Consider the following 25,465-nt stretch of genomic DNA (forward strand, 5'->3'; position numbering starts at 1 on the left):
GCCATAATTTTAAAATCTGAACTTAACTTCTTGTTCAGTTCAACTATTTCCAAAACACAAGTGATCATAGAAATTATTTATATATTAACCAACTTTCTAAATGCGGGTTCCCTTTCTCACTAAGGAACATAAAAATTAAAGAAAAAAATTTCTGATTCCTCTAACAGACTATCATTGGGCAAAATAGGGCAGCATTCCCTAGATTTTTGGATTTCATGGATTACTAATTTTATTTATAATAAAACGTGTGCATGTGTGTAATATTCTAGTTGGCCAAACACACACACACACACACACATGCATGCACACACACACTCCACCAGTCATCAACTACCAAAGCCATTTTCTAATAGAAAGGGTAATTTAACCTATAAACTATTCTCAGAATAAAAGAGGAAAGGTCTTAAAAATTAAAATAAATCTGATATCCTGAATTAATCATTGTTTTTCTAATTTCACCACTATCCATTGGAGACCTTTCTACACATCCTGGTTCATATATGAGCTATCGGAAGCCATTGAACTTGTAGACTTATTAAGAGTGAACTACCCCCTTCCAAGTTAGGTATTTGCCCACCATCCACCCAAAGGCTCTTTAAACTGCCACTTTCTTAAACTGCCACTTCCAGCCCTCCTTGCTTTCCTAAACAGGTCTATTTTTACCCCGGTGTGACTGTTTCCTTTCAGAGAAAATCCTGCTCAGTCCTGTCAGGTCGTGTCACAAGCTTTGTGACCATTTAGTAAGTAAATGTTGGTCTCAGTTCAGTTTCTCTTGTCCAAAATAAAGGAAGGAAACATGTCTTTCAGGGTTTTGACTTTATATTTGCTTTTGTGATGTCTTCCTTTTTATTCAATAAAACTGACAGAAGGTGATATTGATTCCGCTAAAGAAAAGACAATTTGTGGAAAAGGAAACGTCTTTAAAGTACTCTTTCTTAATTTTATTTTTTTCATTTGGAAAGATAAGATTTATTTAAAAGATGAAAATATCTTATTATGTTGTCTTTTCTTTTACTGCTTCCTCATATATTTTGGGACCACATTCACTGAGAACCATGTAAAAAATTTTTGAGATAAACACAATTATCCATCTAACTGTGGATTGTTTTTCCACAGCTGGAAATTGAAAAGAATAGAATAATTTGAGGATTAATTCAGCCTTTACTTGGGAAAAGAATTTAAAGAGGATGTCAAGTGTTTTTGGAAACTGAAATAAGTTACCAGAATGAAAATGTCCTTCAGTAAACATATTAAAAATATAAGAAATGAGAAGAGTTTTAAAAATACATATCGCTCCCCCATTCCACACATCACCTTAGTCTCACAGATTAGCATTCTTTTGTATCTCTGAGTATGTTCAGAAAGATTCCACACTTGGACATTTCTTATCACATATATCCAGTCCTCAAGGTCATGTCCTGTAGCCATTCTTCTCTGTCTCTAAAGTAATTTGCAGAATTGGGTGTAGTCTAGTGTATGCTAATTCTTCATTATTTTCTATCCCAAAAGGTCAAAGTATAATATGGAAATTCTTGAACTTGAAAGAGGCACTCAGCCTACATATCCAGCTCTGCCCAAATTAAAACATCCAAAAATACCATTTATTCCTACAACAGCAAGGGCTGATATTAAACCCAGGGGAGTAAGAATATCCACTAATAAGACTTTGAAATTGTTCTATCTCAGTGACTCAAACTTTCCCAAATTTCAACAAGATTCCTTCAGAATTAAAAAGAAATGACTGTTTTACTCTACAGCTTCAGCTATCTGTAATCTGAAACTTCTTCTGTAATGAGATAAATCTACAGAGGATTTCCTACTATTTAACTAGACTGGAAAGTCAGAAAACTGGATTTTGTCCCTCAGAAAATGATCACAAATCCACATCTCCAGGTTTCCCCCATGTTTTACCATTTGCTAGCAAGAATTTCCTCAATTCCTGAGAGGGTAAGATAAAATATGGGCACACACAAAAATCTAAGAAATATTAGAAAGCACCATTAATATTATGCCAATATGAGGAAACTGGTCCAATTTTACCAAAGCTTGCAGCTTGATGGGTGGTGAGTTGCATGAGCTATAGTCAAACATACATAGTCAATCACAGCTCCTCAATACCCTTAGTTTAAGGACTCTCACTTCAGATAAGCAGTATGAATGAAATCCTTCTGAAGTAGGAACAACTTCTATGAATTTTCTTATCAAAATGATGATAAATTATATAAATAGTAATTTAGAAGTCTGGCAGTCTTACAAACACCTTGCAATAAAATGTATTATTGGTTGAGGGCCTAGGGCATAATTGTAGAAATTATCTTGCATTTCGATTACCCAGTAGGCTATTCAAAGTTGATAAGCTTTGGTATTGGTTGTAAATAAATCTGACAATCTCACCTCTTTGAACAGGACTTGTTGGCATGAATACAGAAAAACAGGCCCATTTATCCACTTTATAATCCTTCATATGTAAACAGAAGCAGATTAAAACAAAATCCACAAATAACAGACCATAATTTGCAGTGTAAATAATCACTGAGCCCAGGATTTCCATCCCAAGCACACCACACAAGACCGTGCGCCTATCTAACTTCAGGCATCACGTCAGTTATCTGGCATATCTAGCAATATGATCAACACATGGCAGAAGCACTCTAAGTGTTAAACTATAAATTCTATAGAGACATGTCTATCATATTGCCTATTATAGCAGAGGGCCTGGCAGGCAGTAAGATTTATTAAACCGATGTGATATAAATGCTTTAGTGGGTGAGTGAATTGATGAATGGTTTGAATTAGGTAATTAGTGGACAACAGCAGAGATGTTTCAGGAGGAGATAATGTCATTGAGGCAGTTGCTGGTAGGTTGAATACCATGCGTGGTAGGTAGATTTACTCTTGGAGGCCATGGGAAGTCATTAAATATTCTTGAGGGAAAACAGAATTGGTGGAATTGTTATCTAAGAAATATTGTGGTGTTTTTTATATGTTGGATTGAGTAAGGAGAGAGTAAAGAGAGAAAGAGTCAAATATATCCATAAGCTTTAACACAAAAGAAGTGGAGAATGTCATCTTCCAAATATTTCTCATTTCTCTACCTCTCACTCTCCTTTTTACCTTCTACTAGACTATTTAAATATATTCAAACTTAGGATCTTTCTTCTCCACTCTATTTTATACCACTAGAATTATCTATCTAAATTTTATTTTTTTTAACTCATATAACCAGAAATCTTCAACTGTTCTCCAGTTCCTAATACATCATGCTAAAACCTTCAGACTGGCATTGTAGGCTACCAATATAATACAGTATAAAAGCTCTACACTGGTGTTAGAAAAAGAGAAAGTTTAAATCCTTCAGGTTCAACCACCTGCTAACTAGTTTCCTTAACCAAGTATCAAACTAGGCAGCTCCTAAAGACCTTTCTAACTTAGCATTTTATATTTTGTTTGACTTTGTCTTTGAGGGTGCTCTTTATGTAACCTAAACCAATGCCTCTCCCACTTCATATATGAATTACCTGGGAATCTTGTTAAAATTCAGATTCTGAGTTAGTGGCACTAGAGTGGGGCTGGTAACCCTGCATTTGTAAGAAGCTTCCAGGTTACTTTAATGATTCTGCTCCATGGATGATACTTTGAGTAGCAATTCCCTATTTGTAGAAATTCATGTTGGTAAAACTGTATCTATTCTATCCTTTTAAACTTTGTTGAATCTTTTAGTAAACTTGGAATGTCCTCCTAGCCATATTCACCTGTCAGAAACTCTCATCTTTTCCCTAATCTATCTCATCACTGCTAAAACCCTGTCATCTCAATAAAGTTCTTAATCCAATCCCTTACAAAGGAAGCCATCCTGCTTTCCCTGACTTTCCATAGCTCTCTGTATATGTCTTTTAACATCATGAAAACCTTGTATTATAGTTATTTGCATACGTGTCTCTTGCCTCCCTCTAGGTTATAAGCCTCCTAATAACACAAATGATAGCTGCCACTTTTGACTAAAGTGTAGAAGGAAGAACATTCAAGGGAGAGGGGGGAGGGGACATGGTCACACTAGTAAGCGTCAGGGAAATTCAAACCTGGTACATTGGACTCCAACACATTTCCTTTTATTACACTTGGCAGGCATTGTAATATGCATGGCTGTATCATCAGAACACACCTGACACATTGCTGGATTTCCATCCTTGTTTACATTTGGCAATGGAGACACATTAGAAGAAATGACAGTCTTATTTTTTGCATGCTTAACTTTAAAGTGTTGGAAGACAGCCCAGTAAAAACATTCTCCCTGCATCTGCAATTTGAGAGTTAGGAGACATCCAGAATGGTGGAGCTGGGAGTGGTCCATTTGGGGCATAATCTGCTTTATTCCACCTACAGAGTTGCAAAATTAATCTATTTCCCCTCAGTGGCTCAGGACATTTTTATTTCTTGAGACACAAGTATAGTAGTGCAATACACACAAACCTCCTTTTAAATTACTGGGTCCTGGCCTCATTATATTTGGCATATTATATAAAGACAAGAGGCCATGTGATATATATTTTAGTATAATGCCAGTTACATCTAAAATAATAAAACATTAATCAGGGCAGCATTATGTTTTACAAATCATGAAAAATATATTGCATGTGTAACTCATCTTTACCCTATGATCTATCTCTTTTGTAATATATTTTATTGCTTGGGATTTATAGGGCCATGTCTCTACGTGGCTTATGCAACAACACACACCAATGTGTCTGCCTTCAATCATTAAAGGGCAAAAATTCAGGTCAGACATTAGTCATTTGCCAAGCTCATCTGGATTAATGGAAGTCTAGAGCTTGCAATCAGCATACAGAGAGAACAATGTAAGGTATGTCTGTAAGTAATGTCAACTTACTCCTGAACTTGTAATACCCAGACTTATGCCTCCTTTGCTTTTAAATCAAAACATAATTGACTGTTGCAATAAAAAGATTTTTTTTCACTGCAGCTGTTGTTCTGATAGCTACCATAGCCCTACACAAACCATAGCCCTACACTAACCATAGCCCTATGAATTTTCACGAAATAAGCAACAAACCTCTTCATATATCTTGCTCATTAATTTCTGATGGAAGTAGATCTTCTTTGGGCAACTTTGAATGGAGTAAATAGACTCTAAAGTGAAAGTGGATGTTGTCATTTCTATTGGTACCCTCCTAAATACAACGTATGGCCTGAAAAAATGAAAGCTGTTAAAGACCTGTAGAGGGACTTTCCAATGGAGTAAAATCATTGTACTCTGAAGCACTTTGCACTTTTTCCCAAAGCAAATAGTTTATGACATTTAATTCTCACAATAATCCTGTGAGCTCAACAGAATAGGTGACTCTATGTCTAATCAACAGCCATGTAAACTCAGCCCCTATGATTTGCCCAAGATGAGAAAGATTGACATAACATAACAGAAGTCCTGTGCTACAATGGTGCCTTCTCCACCCTATAATCCTTTAAGACGATGATATGCCAAGAGGAAGTCAATAAAATGGTAACTGAAAGATCCAGAATGAGCTCAGAAGTTCCAGAAATAGTTAAATGCTAATGAAGGACTAGGGTTTTCTTAGCTGGTGAGCTAATTGTTGAAATGAGTTAGTGAATAAGCATTTTCAAAATACTAATTGAAGACAAAGAAGCAGCAATTATCAGCATCATCAAATCCTCCAATGATTGTCTAAAAATCTCATTTTATCTCTACAACTTTACTCAATGTCCCAGAAGCTTCTAATAAGGGCTTGAGATGACAAAATACCTAAAATCTATAGTTAATAAAATTACATTCAGATCATGCTGCTCTCCAAGTAAATCATTCTTTAAATGTTACCTCAAGTTATGGCCACATTGGTGCTTTAAAAAACACAAGCAATATACAAGAGGTGATATATTAAAGGACTTAAGAGAACATATTTGTAGAATCGCTCTCTGGAAAGATATTTAAGCTTTCTATCATACAATTTATGATATTTAAAATGTGGCTTGTATTAAACAAGGTAAAGTACATAAAACTTACTTTTTGCCAGGAAGATAGTCTGTGCTCAATACATGTTAGCCAAACAGCCTTACTAGTACCTCTTACTCTATTCTATGTGCCTCTAGAACTGAATCAATGCTATCTATCCTATGACCCAATATTGAAAGAAGTGAACCAGATTTCAGTGGGTTCTTTCCTCCCTGCATTGTCAGAAAATTGTTAAGTAAGTGGCACTGAAGATCAGACAAAAGCCCCTTTGTGTGGCTTTTCTCCAGATGAAATGAGAAGTAGTATCCAATATAATCAGCAAGGTAAATTAAAACTTAAATTGTCCCCAAAGAAGGAAAGGTATTTTTCATAACTGCTCATTGTAAATAGTGGCATCCTACAGGAATCCCTTTTAAATATTTACTTCCAGAATCAAGTTATTAAAAAAAGAAAGAGAAAGAGAGAGGAAAGGAGGGAAAGAACAGGAAAGGAAGGATGAGGCAAGGAAAGACAAAGAAAAGGAAAGAGAGATAGTAAGTTTGAAAAATTAAATAGCATTCCATTAGCTGCAAGATCAATGACTTTTCCAGGAAAAGGAAAAGATCTTGGACAAAGCCAGAAATCAAAACCAAAGCAAAACACAAACAACAATTTTGAGAGGCAAAATGTACTTATAACATATTAGTCTTTCAAACCTATTTTGTCAGGTTTTTTCCATTGCCACTAATAAAGTAGGTGGTAACACAGGAAGAAAAACAATACTCTAGGGCCAACTATTTTTTCCTATCATGTAGTCAAGGCTTTTAGACACAGCAAGATTCGGTGTTCTCTGGAGAAGTTATAATACAATAGTGTTTGCAAGTGAGGTTCATCTCACTTTGGGGCAAAGGATAGGAAAATGGGCACCTTGCTCATGACATGGTATTTCATTCTTGAATGACTTGGTTTGGAGACTCTGCCTTGTTGGGGTGATATTTGTACAGTTTGCTTCCCTTAAAGACCTGACTCTTCAACATATTTTTGAAAACATTTCATGCCATTACAGAGTAGAAAAAGCAGAGAAGGGAAATTTGAGCTAGAGCCATGAATAATTTATCCTAAACTTCCAGGAGATTCTGATTATTTGACATCTTCTTCCTGAGCAGAGAATGCTCTTGTTAAGGAGTGTTGGTAAATGTATCATTCTCTTTCTAATGTCCTTTTGTGTAGGCTTTCATGGGAGGGATGCTGCAGACAGATAGAGGGCAGGTTCTCTTAGACAAGAAATGGGAACTAGAGTAGAATGTTTTCTAGGATTTGGCATATTGAAATAATTCTTGTGTGCTCTCTAAATCAGGATCCTTCAGTAATGGTAATGATGATGATAATGATGATGCAATAACATTTACTAACTTCTTATTTTGAGCCAAGTTTCATTGTCAGGGCTTTGCCTGCAATATCTCATGTAAGCCTCACAAAAGAAACCCATGATGTGTACTGACTTTATTGGAGACCTGAGTAAACTGAGCAAGGAATAGTGATGCAGAACATGGTATAAGTCTTTGTTTAATTAATGCAGAAATACTAACAGAAAAATACACACAGAAAATGGTCCATTGTGTATACGCTACAGCTTAGCTCTCAAGCTTTTGTTTTTTTGTTTTGTTTTGTTTTGTTTGGAGATTGGGGAATGGTAGGACCATTGAGAATACATCAACAACTGAAATTATGGCTATCAATGACTCCGGCCAGCCTGCTCAAAGACATACCTCCCATGACCAAGTGGCCTCTTTGCTGCTGCCAGAGGATCAACTATATTGACAATAACAAAATTACAAAAGCAAGATTTACTGTTACCACACTGTTTGTAATTTTTCCTTTCCATTCACTCCTCTTTTATGATCCCTCCTTTTCTTCCATTGACAATCATCTACTTACTTTTCTCTCTTATTCGTATATTTGTAAGTACAAAATTATTTATAATTTTCAGAAATTAATTATAATTTTCTGAGTTATTCTTTGACTTGAGTCCTGGAGAGGTTAAGTATCTTGCACGAGTAATAAACCTAATGAGTAAGGGAGCCTGTATTGGAACCCAAGCAGTCTCATTTGCACTACATAATCTCCTCCACAAAAAAAAAAGGTCTAAAGTTTATGCATCTACAAAAAATATTAAGGAAGTTCCAAGTGAGAAAATGTCAGCAAACATTGGCTCTAAAGTTACAAAATTAGTCTCTATCTCTCTCGCTTTTTTCCTCTCTCTCTGACACACACACACACACACACACACACACACACTTCACACACCTCATAAACAAACAACCTAGGCTTCATGTGACACCCCTTTTGTGACTTCTATTCAATTTCAAGCATTCTTTTGATATTTATTTTAGCAAGTTTCTGCAAAGAGCAAAGGCAAACATTTTTACAAAAACAGAATTGTCCTAATATTAGTAAAAAATTACAATGATATTCACAGTGTGTAGGAGAGCTCATAGTATGTGGGGGTGGAAGAAAGAACATTCGTAACTGGAGCTAAGGCAATGTGCATCGTGTAGACATCCAGTGAACGCAGGCAATGTCAGGCCACTCTGCAGTCTGAGAAGCATCACTCATTATGTCCACCCTTCCATGAAGAGTTGCCATCTTCTCCCTCCTCAGTAATTTCCTAAGGTCTTTATCTCCATCATAAAGCTCTTCCAGCACCTTGTGAAGTCTATCTTTACAGCTGTCAAAGCACTTTTCAGGCATATTCTCAAGAGCAAACTTGATGCATGCTGTTTCCACCTCCCCCTCTAGTTTCAGAGCTTCCAGAGTTCAATGTCAGTAGCCAATACCATAGCCACATTCTTCACTGAGCCTTACATATGGCATACGCTTGATAAATATTTATAGATAATAGAAATCTGAGGCCTATGCCCAGTGGTTTTCTAGCTAATTTAGTAACTCTTCCCATATTTCCTTAAATATAAACAAAGATAAGTTGGCAGGAACCAACCAGAACGATGTGATCCAATCTATTTGATGGCAGAAGTTGTTCTTTCCAAATGGGAAATGGTCTTGGATTTCTGCTAGTTATCCTTTTCATTCTCCATATGTGCCAATTATTCCTTCCATTCACATGCATATTGTTGGTGACCTCTGAATAGATTTCAGGAAACATTCCTCAAAATAAAGATTTGCTACGATACTTTCAAGTGTTGCAGGAGTAAGAAGCAGTATTGTGTTAAGGCAGAGAAATTAGCCTAGGGGCTGCCTTTATCTTTATTCACAAAGCTGAATATAGAGATTACAAACCCTACCCAGGTAATGATTAATGCTGGGTCAATTCAGAATAAAATTTTTGCACTGATTCTAGATTGTTTCAATTAAACATGCTCTTAAAAAATCTCTTAGTTCAATGCCTAGATAATTTATTTCCAGGGCTAATTCTCAACCAAAATAGTAACTCTTTTAAAACTAATTTGGCAATGATCTAAATATGACAGGTATCTCCATATCTTCTAAAAAGTGTGATGCAGACTCTGTTGCATTTAAAATTAGGATTGAATAAGCTTATCAAATGAGTTACGGCAGAGCTAGAGATCTTCAGAATCTCCTGCTCTCCATTGTTCTTCACGGGGCTCCATTAACATTGCTGAGCCCCCTGAGCACAGTCTTGGGGTTTGATCAGCACAAGTTGTGGGATCTGTATTTGGTGGGTTCCTCTAGTGCTCAATTCTTTCATAAGCTTACTGATGACCTCTTCTAAATTGAGATACCTCTTTGCTCTGGAAAGCTTAGATTGTCCTTGCCCAGTGAGTCCTTAGTAGTCTGTGTGGCCATATCCTTTTGAGTCTCAAGCATATTACTATTATCTTCAAGATGAACACATATAATTACAATCCACTTTTTGTAAACTGTACTCTGAATTATCACATTAAGTCCATTGGAATTTTAGTGAACCCTCAGAAAAAAAAATTCTGAGATCTAAGATACCAAAGGTTTCAGGAAAATTATTTTTTTAACTCCTGTTTTTTGACTCCTGTTTTTTGAAATGTACAATTGAATTTAAATACTACTAGTAAAAATATTAGCTTTGTTAAAAGAACTCTTATTTCTCTATAGAAAGATAACTAACTGAAGTTTTACTAAGAAACATAAAACTCAGCCCATCATGTGTTAAATTTGTTGCAACTATTAGCCTGCCTACTCAACTCTTAATCAATCGGGGGTTTGTGGGTGAGACACGAAGACCATAAAGGGTTTTTAATACAGCCATCGGTACATGATTTCAATCTGGCTGCCTAAGAGTCAAATAAAACAATAAACTCACAGAAAATTACACACATGTACATACATGCACAGAATCAGATTTCTTGTTTCTTCTTGTTTTTTTGAGACGGAGTCTTGCTCTGTCGCCCAGGTTTGGAGTGCAGTGGCATGATCTTGGCTTACTGCAAGTTCTGCCTCCCAGGTTCAAGCCATTCTCCTGCCTCAGCCTCCTGAGTAGCTGGGATTACAAGCACCCACCACCACGCCCAGCTAATTTTTTGCATTTTTTTTAGTAGAGATGGGGTTTCACAATGTTGGCCAGGATGGTCTCAATCTCCTGACCTTGTGATCCACCTGCCTCGGCCTCCCAAAGTGCTGGGATTACAGGTGTGAGCCACTGCGCCCGACCCTTCTTGTTTCTTCTTTAAAAAATCTGCCAAAACTGGGCTCATAGTTCCACAAAGCAACCAATTTGTAGCTGACCTATTTTGGTGATGTCTGGGCTTTTGAGTATGCCACAGGCTATACCAATCCCAACTGTCTTAAAACCATTGGTTTGTCTAACCTGTATAACCCATGTAGGCACTTGAATACGAGACCCTATCACTGTTCATTTGTATAAAATCTTTGTAATTTGAACATGAAACTAATCATTGACACTAAATGATCATGCCTGGACAGTATGACTCTAACCTTCCTTTGTACTCAAAATACTCCACTTTTTCTGCTTTGTACTTAACTTGAAAGACAGCACAGTAGATATATAAAAGGAATGAACAGCAAAAGGGTCAGTTGCATTTGAAGCAATTCATGATTGTTTACGCTGGCATCATTTTGCCCTGAAGATTTTTTTCTATGACTTTCTGGAAGCATTCTAACATAAAGCATTTTTCTGGTTTTCAGATTCAAACACATTCTAGTCTAACCACCTGTGTATGCAATCGATTTGGTTTTAACTTTGAGCTTCATCCCCAAACCAGACCTGGCACCTGCAGAAAAAAACAAAACAAAAAAAATACCAGAGGCTAAAATAGAGCAGCCAGGGCCACAAAATAGTGTAATATCCTCCCACTGTGATTCGTAGGGGATGCTGTTTCAGGGTGTGCATTTCATCTCACGAGACTCCAGACAACAGAGGAGCGAGACAAAAGGAAAATATGTGATGGAGCTGTATTTATATTGCGATCTTTCCAACATTTCAGGAGGGAATGGTTTACAGATGTATACCCTCCAATGACATTTACACATCTATTGTTTTCTTAACCTCCTTCCCCATCTTACTACAAGGTTCTTTTCATGAAAAAGATTACAAACTGCCCCCATGCTTTTCTATGATAAGGAACACATGTCTTCCTGATTACAAGGGAAGACATGATGAGCTATATGATAGGCCAAGTGTTAATGTAAAATCAGCCTCAGAAAAGGGAATACTTTTATGATTACTTAAGCATTTGTATTTTCATGCCATAAATTCTTCCCCGTCTGAAACAGACCACTTAACCCAGTCTTAGAACATCAGGCTGCTAATTTACACAGCATTCTGACAGGAAGCCATCTACAGCAATGAATGCCCAGTAGGGGATTTTAACAGAAGTCCATCTGGACTTTCAGCTATTGCAGGCACTTTATTCTGAATAATCTATTAAAGAGAAATGCCATAAAGATGAGTTACCAACTCTTGATTGAAAATTTCAAGAGAGGTTTTATAAAGAGCCTCTTACTTTTTCAACTTTTTAAGATCTCTTTTTAGTGACTCAATTCATCAACACTTAACTTGGTGTCTTTCTGCCTTGTTATGACTCTGGAAGAGTTTACAGTGCTGTCAAGGTCACAGTCATCATCTTCAGGAAAGAATACCTGTCTCAGACACGTGCTTTCTGTGAATTTAGCCCTCTGGATTGTGTTAGGATGAAATATGGCTCCTTCAGGGTGTTTTTGTTTGTTTGTTTTTCCATTTCAAGATGTTTTTTCTCAAAATAATCCTCCTCTGGTCAGACAATATTCAAAAATTTAAAATGATAGACCAATTATTTGGTAAACCTGAAATCTGGGGTGCTGAGGGGAATTATTTTAAATAACAATGTAAGCACCCGCGAAGAACTCTTTCTTTCCTCTAACGCGTCTTTCCCTCAGCTCCCTCAAGTCTGCTCAAATCATGTCTTCTCAAAGAGGCCTTCTTTGATGTATTCTGTTTTATATTGTAATCTTGCCCCACCCCTGGTTCTATTGATTTTCCTGCCCCACTTCAAGTCATTCTGATATACTATGTATTTAATTATTTGTTGCATTTGTTTATTTTTATTTATTTTTGATACAGAGTCTTACTCTGTCACCCAGGCCATAGTAGAGTGGCGCTATCTTGGCCCACTGCAACCTCCGCTTCCTGGGCTCAAGCAATTCTCATGCCTCAGTATCCGGAGTAGTTGGGACTACAGGCATGTGCCACCATGCCCGGCTAATTTTTGTACTTTTTTTTTTTTTGGAGATGAAATCTTGCTCTGTCACCCAGGCTAGAGTTCAGCGGCATGATCTCTGCTCACTGTAACCTCTGCCTCCTGAGTTCAAGCCATTTTCCTGCCTCAGCCTCCTGACAGACTGGGACTACAGGCTTGTGCCACTACGCCCAGCTAATTTTTTGTTTTTGTTTTTGTTTTTGTTTTGAGATGGAGTCTTGCTCTGTCCCCCAGGCTGGAGTGTCTGCTCACTGGAAGCTCCACTTCCTGGGTTCACACCATTCTCCTGCCTCAGACTCCTGAGTAGCTGGGACCACAGGTGTCCACCACCACGCCCAGCTAATTTTTTGTATTTTTAGCAGAGACGGGGCTTCACCATGTTGGCCAGGCTGGTTCAAACTCCTACATCAGGTGATCCGCCCGCTTCAGCCTCCCAAAGTGCCGGAATTACAGGTGTGAGCCACCACACCCAGCCAAGTTTTGTACTTTTAGGAGAGATGAGGTTTCACCCACGTTGGTCAGGCTGGTCTCAAACTCCTGACCTCAAGTGATCTGCCAACTTTGGCCTCCCAAACTGCTAGGATTACAGAGATGAGCCACCTCACCCAGCCTATTTGTTGCATTCATTATCTTTCTCCACCTATTACAATGTGAGCTTCATGCAGAACAAAGTTTTCCACTAGTTCACCTGCTTCTGTGTCCCTAGAACTTAGAATGGAGCATAGCACAAAGTATGTGTTATTAAAAATATTTGTTGAATAAATGGACAGGTAAGAGTAGATGATTCATTCAGCAAATACAGAAAACAAAACAAAGCTGTGATGACAGATCTGGAACCAAGAACAGCACATGACACACAGTAGGTGCTCAAGCAGATGTTTAGTTAATGAATGACACATGGATATGATAATAATACAAATTTAGCAAATAAAAACAACAACTAAAGTAAAAGTGAAAGATTTGAGGAGAGTACATTCCCAGCATCTGAAGAGAAGTTATTAGAGATACAAAAGATAAGATTATAAAACTGCATTTTCTTTTCAGGGCAAATTTGCCAAGAAAGGAAAGAAGGAAAATAGAAATCAGATGGAAGAAATGTTTTATTGTTAGTGTTTCAAAGCTGCTTAAAATTATTTTTAATTATGATTGTCAAAGAAGCCTACCCATTAAAAACGACAGAGAGTATATATAAAGGAGAAATAAGGAAATAAAGTCATCCACAGTTGCATGCTTTAAATGCTAGCTCTGTGAATAGTTGAATATACTGATATTTTTTACGAAGTTTACATAGGAATTTTAAGAAATAGGCAACAATCAGTTCATATGCTTACCGACTTTTTAATTTCCTATAAGACAATATATTAAGGTCATTGGATAGTCTTTTTTATGCATCCTAAAAATTAACTTCTTGGTATTTCTTTGTACATAAATGCACCATAATTTTTTAAAGCAGTTCCCTCTTCCTATTTGTGTTTGACTCTTTTAAATTAGGTTATGACCATTCTTGATAAATCTTCACATATATCCATGATTGTTTTCTTAAAGGCTTAGAAATAAAACATACATTTATTTAAAAATTTGATAACTCTTCCTATTCTGCCCCTCACCCTCAAATATCAAACCTATTTGAACTTCCATTAGCAATATTTGAAAATGCCAAGTCCTTTGAGATTTTTTAAACCATAACTTCTAAAAACTGTTTGCCATTTTGACAGATGAAAAATAAAATGGAAATTTGGTTAGGCAGAGCAGAAGGGAGATGGATATGTAGGAAGAACAAATAATACAATTTGGGATGAAATTGTAGATTCGATTTTAATTTTTCATTTGGTTACCTTATATCTTAAACAGACCATCAGTGCTACCAACCCCTCCAGACTGATTTGTAATCATAAACCATGTTAGCTCTACTATCAGGGTCTTGAACATATATGTATATAGATTTTATGTAATAAACAGTAGTCTACTTTTCTGCAAATTATCTAAGCAATTTATAAACATTAGTTAAATATCAAGCTTTCCTGTTTTCATAAACTCTCTGTAGGAGAACAGTGGATACTCAAGAGTATGATCGTGCTAGTCAGGAAGACAGTCAAAATGTAATACACCTGTGTTCTGAACTTCGCATAATCTTCAATCTCTAACAGCAAACTGAAGCTGAAAACAGAGGGTAGATATGATGATAAGTCTTGATATTTAAGGAATATGCCGAGTTCAGGAAGCATGTAAACGTGCAATGGCTATATCAGCTACTGGTAATATGGCCAACTGAATGTTATAAAATCTGACTCATAACAATCATTTGCCTGTTGGTGACTTGCTTTTCCTCCAAGAGTAAAAGTCATTTCTTTTTGAATATAGTTACTTTTTTTCAAGTGTGATGTCCTCTAAGTCCGTGTTCCTTAATGTGAACCCATAACATCAACACAGATACCACTTGAAAATATTAGAAGTATAGATTCTCAGGAACTACCCCAGAAATACAAATTAGAATCTGTATTTTCACAAGATCTCCACATAAATAATACGAAGATTGAAGTTAGAGACATATGAAGAATTAGTGACTCTGTTGAAAATGGGTGCAAACATGGTCAAACTGCCCACTTCTAGAGTATCTGTTGTTATGTATGAATCATGTGTAGCAGCATCGAGTCCATCTTTGGAAGACAAAAGACAGGACAAGACTATAATTTGCATGAGGAGCTCATCAGAAAATTCATAAAATAAATGGCCAGACTAGGAATGGTTTGAAAATAAGAATTGCCCTAGTTTGGAGAGTCAATAAGCTTATTATTTAAAAAGATTTTCTAAGTTTCAGATAAAAATATCATTTGAAAACAAATCCTAAATTTGTTTCTCTCTATAAGTGATAGGAGAAATGATCTTGGATATTTTGCTGAGCTTTTCCAGAATTCAAATCTTTCTTTGAAGATTTTGCCACTTATTCATTGCTGAGTAAAAGCCACTTAAAACTTACTGGCTTAAAACTACAATTCATAACTATCTTTCATGATTCTGCAGGTTGACAGGGTTCAGCTGGGGATTTATTTGAGGCCTCCCAGGCAGTTGCAGTCACATGGCGACTGTGACTACAGTCACCTGAAGACTCTATTGGCTAGATGTCCAAGATGGCTGGCCCACATGGTGGAGAGTAGACATGGGCTGTTGATAGCTAAAGAGGTTGACTGGACCACCTATATATGGGCTGCACATGTGGCTTTATTTTCTCAAAGTATAACAGCTGTGATTGGAGGGGGACTGTCTCAAGAGCAAATATTCTCAGAGACCACAGGAAAGTCACAAAGGCCTCCTATGTCTGAGCCTCTGAAGCCCCAAACATCACTTCTGCAATGTTTATTGGTCTAACAAGTCACTAGTCTAGATTCAAGGAAGCAGGGAAATACATTCCACCTCTCAATAGGAGGAACAGAAGCAAGTTTTTATACCACCTTTAATCTACCACAAGACATTTTAAAGTTAGAACAACCTTTCTAACTTTTAAAATTACACACCCAGATCCACTTCACAAGTATTAAACACTGAAAAGAATGCAATGAAATCAGAGCTTTGGTCCTACAAAGTCCACTTATAAAAATATCAAAACCTCTTTCATCCTATATTAAGTGAAGTTGCCTCTCTCTATATATTGATATTTGGGGAGAAATCAGAAGTGTCCTGTACCTCAAGAGACTTTCTCCTATGTGATGGTTATTCTTGGTTTCTCTCCTTCCCAAGATCCATTCTCCACCCTCCACTGATCAACTCTGTCACGGGAGCTGCAGTTTGCCATCTGGGCTCCTTTGCTCTTGGGCTTGCAATTGAATTTGGCCAATGTCAGGTACTTGCTTGTAATGTCTCTTTCTCTTTCTCCCATAGTTAACAATGCATTTCCAGCAGTTGCTGCAACCTCTGCTCCTGACTTTCAGTCTTTCCTTGTGAGTTCCACATACTCCTTGACTCTGCTAATTCTTATTATTTCCCTTTCTTTCAGCTCCAGGAGTGATAATAGAGTTCAGGACTTTTGTTTATTTCAATTTTTTTTCTAAAAAGAATACTCTTCTGGTCAGCTAATAGTCAAATAATAAAAATAAAAATCAATTATTTGGTTAATATGCATTTGTTAGCACTGGGAAAAGAATAATTTTAGAAACTTTGAGTCATTAAAATCCCTCCTATCATGAAAAGAGGCCAGAAAAATCACTAGAGACTTTCTCATCACTGTGTGCCTCACAGGCTCTTAATATTGCTATAGCACATTTGAAGAGAAGCACTTTCTTTCTGAAAATGGAGACAGGATCTCAGAGGACAAACACTGCTGTGATTAAGAAATTTCTGTATATAGCTTTTTAACAGGAATTACGTTGCTAGACCACTTAAGCTAGAAGGCAATGTTTAACACTCCATTTTTTAGACAACCTTGCAACTGGATGTTCACGTCATGAAATGGAATACTCAATTTTAGTGACTCAATCAGACCTCCTTGCAGCTAGGTATTGATTCAACCTAATTCTCACCCATGAGAAATCAGCAAAAAAGGCAACAAATGGCTTCGTGGATGATAGAAACTAAGGATTTGTTACACAATCCATGGGAGGAGATGCAAATACAGAAAAATCTTCAGATGCAGCTGGTTGGAGGAGAGGAAATGTGGGTAGCACACAACACCTTGAGGTAGAGTTTTTTTCCCATAAATATACTCATGGGCAAGAGGTCCCATGAGTATATTTTATATTCAACAATTTGAATATAAAAGGAAACCATAGACTCCTTTTATAATAGCTAATTATAAGACTGAAACCTATTATGTATGTATAGCTTGAGAGTCAGTGTGGTCAGCACTCATGATTGATGACTTTGAATAAAACTTTTGGTTCTATGTGGCAATTCTACCACCTACTTTCTCTGATTTATTGAACGCGATTACTAAGAAGTTCTAAAGTTCAGTCTCATCTACCATAAAATGGGGATAATATTAATTCATCAGAGAATTAAAGATCAAACAAAATAATTAATGAGAAGCACTTAGTTCATTACATGGTGCATATTAACTCTTACAAAATGTTATTTATTAATATTTTAAATTGTTAGTTAATGGTTAAATTAACCTAAATGATTATCGATAGTGAAACAGTTAAATATGCCATATTTCTACAATGTAATACTATATGGCCATTAAAAATAAGAAAGAAATATATTTACATAACATATATGTATATTTGTCTATATAAAGACTGATCAATATATTAATAGGATTAATTAAATGATAAAGGAAATTATAATAGAAAGAATAATGTATTGGGGTACTCCTACTCCTTTTTTTTTTTTTTTTTTTTTTTTTTTTTTTTTTTTTTTTGAGACAGAATCTTATTCTGTCTCCCAGGTTGGAGTGCAGTGGCGCGATCTTGGCTAACTGCAACCTTCGCCTCCTGAGTTCAAGTGATTCTCGGGATTACAGGCATGTGCCACCACACCCAGATGAATTACACATTTTTAGTAGAAACGGGGTTTTGCCATGTTGGCCTCAAGTGATCCACCCACCTCGGCCTCCGAAAGTGTTGGAGTGACAGGGGGAGCTGTGTGCCCGGCCTAGGGTACAACTTTGGTTTAAAGAAAAGACAAATATGAATACATACATATACACAAATACACATTTCCTTCTAAAAGGGAGACACGTGGGCATTAAGGACTGAGGAATTGAGGAGGCGGAAGGTACCAGAGATTTCTTAGATGCTGTTTCAACTTCTTTCACATACAGAGACATTCCCTTTCTTTCTTCAGTTATTAAATAGATTTGTGTTATATAACAAGTTCTGGCCAAGGATGTATGAGAAGAAGCTAAGTGTGTCCGTTTCAGATTGAAGTGATTAAGAAACCAGAGTGCCTTCTTTCCACATTCCCCTCTCTTTACTCATTGATTCTACTGAATGTGGGGAGTCTGCACTGGATTCTAAGGAGGCCAAGGAAAGAGCAGGGATAACAGTGAAAGCTGAATTCACTCGCTAATTAGATCCCTAAATTAGCACTTGGAGAAAGGCCAGCCAGAAAAGCTGCATGTCCTATGTTAGACTATGATATAGAAAGAAATAACATTTATTATGATGTGCATTATAATCTAAAGACTGTTTGTTACAGCAGCTAGCAGTAGTGACTACAGAAATAATTATTTTTCATGTCGTTTTATATTGTCTAAATTTTTATCTAATGAAACAGTTAAACTAAATCTTAAATGAGATATAGTACACCAACCAAACTTTTAATTGATAAGTCAAAAAACACCAGGAGAGATTTTACTTTCTAAGCAGCAGCTTATTTACATTTTTAAATGTTTTGGCCATTTCACCTGTTTATTTTAATTAAAAATATTTTTTAACTTTAAACATACGTAAAATATCTGACAGCTAAAAAGAGCAAGATTTTCCAAGATACCTAACCATGTGCCATTAGTCAGATCTGAATAGTTATAGTAGAATTTCTAGGTAGAAATATTCCTTCTGCTAGCCCTCCCTATCAGATTACTTCAAGCACTTCTTGACTTCATCCAGCCAGTGTGTAATACTGCAAGCCATAATTTTTTAAAAAGGATAATTAATTTTTTATAGCTCATCTTTGGCACTAATGGTTTGTACTAGTAATTACATAATTATATTATCAACCCCCTAACATTCTTACCATAAAATAAAGCAATACATAAAGGACATGGTACAGTAAATGACCATCACACTAACAACTATTACTATTTTTGTTCTTTGCTCAGAAGATGCTTTAAGAATTTTTTGATATTGTAAGAAAAAATGAAACCACAGAACTGTTTGTGTTATGATGACAGAAGAAAATGGTGTATGGAAAGCCAGCATAACAATAATTAACACTATTTTAAAAAATATATTTCATGGCTAAATAACCTCAACACTGAACTCATTTTAATATGGAAGTTCAAAAGGAAAACCATATATTTCCCACTTATTTTTCTTTGGCAAATTCTGTATTCACAGATGGTACAGATATTTTGGCTTTCTAAAGTAAAGCATCTCTATTTATGATTTTGTCTTGGAAGTCTCTTTCGTGGTTAGACCACATTGTGTATACTTCCGATGATGGACATATGATCTGAGCTTAGCCAAGAAAAGGGGCAGGCCACATGAAACATCATCAACGCTGTAAGAGGCTGCTGCCAAGAAGTTGGAAAAGACAATTTTACAGGTCATGAAGAAAATTGGGACCCAGATCAACCAACAAAGCATTGAGTGACTAAAAAAATAAGTATGTGATGCTCATACAGAGCCAATATGGGCCTCAAAAGAAACTTATTTATATGGAACAGTGGGATAGGAATGCCATGTGTAAACTACTTTTTACCAAAAGAGGAAGAAGAAGTTTAGGGAAGAATTAACCTGTCTTTGGCAAAAACCACATTTTCAAAAATCAATTTAAAATTTCATTAAGTGGCCATGTATTTGCATAACACTGCCAAAAGGTTTATTCTTCCCCCTCTTTTAAAGATATTCCCCGAGGATGAGCTTCTTGCTGAAAACAAGGCATAAAAGATCATATATTTGCATTTTTTTCATTTTCAATTGTTTTGAGTGTCAAATTTATAAATAGTAAAAATTTTTGAGCCAAGAAATGAAATCCTTCACCAAGGTTTAAGAAAAAATGTAGGCATATTGCTTATATAATTCACATTGACTCTGGAATATTGAAACATTAAGAAATTAGGTAATTATGACACAATTTATGGTTAATCCAAATCCTTCTCGAAAGTACCTGAAATAAAAATCACTGGTTAGAATACAGAGATCTCCACTACTTGCCCTCCCAGTGGAAACAACTAGAAGATTAAAAAATATATGCAAAAGAGTGCCTCTCAGACATTGAACAACTATCTGTGCATGACTGTGATATGTACAGAAGGTAAAACAAATGAGATCAGCTCTAAAATCTACCAGCTTTTTGCCTGGATTCATACCACAGACTGTGACACAGCAAGGCAGACCCAAAGCAGAGCTAGAAGATCCCATTGAGATGAGAGAAAAAGAGATAAGATCTGGAATGATGGGAACAGTTTGATTTTGTGGAACAGAATACCATAGAGGAAGGAGCTACACAGAGAGAGTGAGTTCCAGATATCAACATAGGGGTTCTTTTGAGCCTATTTCTAAGTACTAAGATCCACATAAATAGAATGGTATTTCCTGATGCCTGGCAAATGATTATCACGATGTTTTAACTTGAACAATTACAAAAGTGTAAACAGGACTGGAAGATATTAAAGTTTTATCTAGAAGAATGCAGTTATTTCAATGAATACATCAAATATTTTGTAGGAAGCACATTAGAGTTAACTTTAGGAGTAAGACTCAAGACTATGATAAAAGATAGTATAGACAAATCCTAACAAATCTTAAAAACCAGCAGAGAAGTGATTGAACTAATTTGTAAGTTACTTAACCACTGTCCAAACAAAGTTCAACTTTTTTTAAAGGTAAACAACAAAATTTAGACTCTCAAAAGCATTGAATTTACCAATATCTGTTATGTAATCAAACACAGTGAGACATACAAAGAATCAGGAAATTATGACACATAACCAGAAGGAAAAAAAATCTGCCAATAGAAATAGTAGAAATAAAGATAATAGTACTGAGAGGGATTTTTAAAGACCACTGAATAAGCTCAAAGAGTTAAAGAAAAACATAAATACCAAGTTATGTTTTGATATGTATGTTTTTATATCAAAGAAAGAAGCAAGATATAAAAACAAATCAAATAAAACTTCTGGAGAAAAACAAGAAGCATACATATATTTTTTGTTAAAAATCATGAGATGGGCTTGCCAGATGATTAGACCTTGCAAAAGAAAAGATAAGAGAATGTTGAGGCATAGTCAAAGAAGCCATTTAATATAAAACACAGAATTTAAAAGACTGCCAAAAAACGATAAGAGCCAGTTACCTATGAGACAATATCAAGCAGTCTAACATACCTAAAATTGGAGCCTGTATTAGTTTCCTATTGCTGCTGTAAGAAATTGTAATAAACATAACGGCTAAAAAACATTAAGAGTTCTGGAGGTCAGAAATCAGGAATGAATCTTTTGGGCTAAAATTTAGGAATTGGGGGAGCTGCATGACTTCTGCAGGCTCCAGAAAGGAGTCGACTTCTTGGCCTTTTCCATCTAGAGGTCACTTGCATTTCCGGGCTTCTGACTCCTTCTTCCATTTTTAAAGTGTATCACTCCAGCTTCTGCTTTGGTCATCACATCACCTTCTCACTCTCATCCTCCTGTATCCCTCTTATAGGGATCCTTGTGATTATACTGAACTTGCCCAGATAATCCAAGATAACTGTCCCATATTCAAATCCTTAAGCTAATCACATCTGAAAAGTTCACTTTACCATCTAAAGCAACATATTTACAGGTTCCAGGGATTAGGGAATGGGAGAGCCATTACTCAGTCTACTATGGAGTCACAGAAGAAGAGAGAGGGAACAGGCAGAAAAAACATTTGGGGGAAAAAAAAAAAGTCCCAAACAATTTTTTTTAAAGGACAGGGTGTTGCTCTGTGGCCCCGACTGGAGTGCAGTGGCACAACCATAGCTCTCTGCAGCCTCAAACTCCTGGAGCTTGAATCTACCCTCCTTAGCCTCCCAAGTAGCTGGGACTACAGGCATGCACCTACTTGCCCAGCTATTTTTTTTTTTTTTAATTTTCTATAAAGATATGGTCTCACTAAATTGTCCAGGCTGCTCTGGAACTCCTGGGCTCAAGCAATCCTCCCGCCTTAGTCTCCCAAAGTGTTGGGATTACAGGTGTGGGCCACCATGCCTGGCCATACAATTTTCTTAATTTGATAAAAAATGTAAATTCAAAAATCCAACAAGTACAATAGATTAAGAAGGATAAACAACATCAAGAAACATCATAATCAAATTTTTGAAAAGCAATGACAAAAAGAAAATCTTACAAGCAGCCAGAGGAAAGGGAACATGAGAGAGGAGGGAAGGTACGTTTCTTACAGGGAAACAAAGATTAGAATTTCCACAGACTTTTTGCCAGAAACAATACAAAACAAAAATCAAAGAATATTTGAAATATTGAAAGAAAACGATGCTTTTTTACTACATAAAATCTGTTTCTCTTTTCTTTTCATCCTGCTTTATTTTAGCCAATGATTAAGTTTCATACTTCATTGAAACAGATTTGTAGACAATTGAAAGGTAAAACCAAGAAGATAGATTTAAGCATCTTTACATCAACAATTATATTGAATACAGATGACCTAACATTCCCTTTAAAAAGCAGAGATTTCTAGACTGAATAAAAAAGAAAAACTCACTTGCTATGTACAATAAAACCGCTCAAATTAAAATGACATAATTAGGTTATAAAAATGAAAAAACAAACCTAAAAAAGAGTAATCATAAAGCTGGAGTGGCTATCTTAATAAAAGACAAAATATACTTCAGGGCAGGGAATATTATCAGAGATAAAAGGAACATTTCATAATGACAAAAGGTTCAATTCATCGAGAATATATAATGACCCTAAGTTACAAAGCTGCAAAATGCATGAATCAAAAATTCACAGAATCAAAAGGAAAATGAAACAAGTATTAGTGATTATCAGAAACAAGTGTACAGAAAATCAATAAGGATATTGCATATATGAACCTTTTCCATTACTGTATCCAAATTGATATTTCAAGAACACTCCACTCAGCCACAAGAAAACACACATTCTTTTTAAGTAGAAATGGGACACTTACGAAGATAGATCATATTCTGGACCATAAAGCAAATCTCAAAAAATTGGAAAAACATTGAAATCATGCAGAATATATTATTCTACTATACAGCATAAGGGCCCGTTTTAAACAAATCTGATGAAATATGCCACCATTAAAATATGTCCTAGGTAATAAATACCCCATTCACTTGGAAAGATTTAGAACAACAAAAAAAAGTGTATTAGCCCTTAAAATTAACCTTAACCAATGATCTCCATTTATTTAATTAATAAATTTTACAATATTGGGTGGACATATTTAATCCACTTTTAACCCCAGAATTACATAAATTATTTATTTATTTATTTATTTTTGCTCAACTGGTAGGCATGTCTATGGCAAATTAGTTCCCGACACAGCAAAACCCATCCAGTCACCGGCCAACAGCTTGCAGTTTAACCAGACACGATACAACCCAAATGTATTATTACAAAGATAAACAAAACTGCCATCACCAGGCCAGGCGCAGTGGCTCACGCCTGTAATCCCTGCACTTTGGGAGGCCGAGGTGGGCGGATCACGAGGTCAGGAGATCGAGACCATCCTGGCCAACACGGTGAAACCCTGTCTCTATTAAAAATACAAAAAATTAGCCAGCATGGTGGCACATACCTGTAGTCCCAGCTACTAGGGAGGCTGAGGCAGGAGAATGGCGTGAACCCGGGAGGCGGAGCTTGCCATGAGCCGAGATCACCTCACTGCAGTCCAGTCTAGGGGCCAGAGTGAGACACTGTCTCAGGAAAAAAAAAAAAAAAACTACCATCACCAATTGCAGTTAAATTATTTTACAATATACCAACACTGCTGCAAACGCAGTTGGATCTTGAGAATCATATTATTCTGTCAATAATTGTCATGTTGAGAAATGAAATCCATCAACAAATTATTCACGTGTTATATGTGTGTGTGCGTGTGTGTGTGTGTGTATAAATTCATGAAAATAAAGATATTTAGAAAAAACAAAGAAAATCTTAGTTCATAGGAGTCTAGGTCTAAGTGAATCTAAGAGAGTTTAATTCAGGAATACAACACTGAAGGCAAGATAATAAAACTAAGTCTGGTCCTTTTAAAAAGCTGTATATACATACACACATTCACACACACATATATGTATTTGATCAGAATAAAAATATTTAAGTAAAATATGGTAAATATTTAGAGTAATATTTGAGATCTAAGAGTCTTGGTAGATGCAAACTTTAGGGAAAGCAGGATCCCAGGCCAATACCTAAACACACAAGTTTGCACTGATTTTAAAACCCCTCAGGTTAGAATTAATAGTAATAAACCCTCTTATTCACCTCTTACCTCTAGGAATGGTCACATTCAAACCTAATAGAAATGAGGTTTACCAGCCTTAATAATGACCCTAATACCTAGGAATTGCTAACTTAGACTTAAGTAAAATTATTCTTAAAAATTTTTTTAATATTTTCTTTCATTCTGTATTTTCTTATTTATGAAAATTAACTTTCCCAGTTTCCTATCTAGATCTGGCACACCTTCACCAATGTATGTCTTTTTTTTTTTTTTTTTTTTGAGACAGGATTTCACTCTATCACCCAGATTGGAGTGCATGCCATGATCACAGCTCACTGTAGCCTCAGCATCCCAGGCTCAAGCAATCCTCCTACCTCAGTCACCTGAGTGAGTAGCTGGAACTACAGGTGTGCACCACCAAGTCCAGCCAATTATTTATTATTACTATTTTTTGTAGAGACAAGGTCTAGCTATGTTGCCCAGGCTGGTCTCAAACTCCTGGGCTCAAATGATCCTGCTGCCTTGGCCTCCCAAATTGTTGAGATTACAGGCTTGAGTCACTGCACTTGGCGGGTTTTCTCTTCTTTAGTAAGAATTGTGATCCCCAAAGCTGCTTAGGTATGTTGTTAACCAGCGTCATCTAGGGATGGTGAATATGGGCTACCTAGGTTAAAATTCCAGCTCTGCCACTTACTATCTGTGTGATCCTGAGCAAGTTAATTTATTTCTCTGTGCCTCAACTTGCT

The sequence above is a fragment of the Mandrillus leucophaeus genome, unplaced genomic scaffold (assembly GCF_000951045.1).
Source record: "Mandrillus leucophaeus isolate KB7577 unplaced genomic scaffold, Mleu.le_1.0 Scaffold116, whole genome shotgun sequence".
NCBI classification, from domain to species: domain Eukaryota; kingdom Metazoa; phylum Chordata; class Mammalia; order Primates; family Cercopithecidae; genus Mandrillus; species Mandrillus leucophaeus.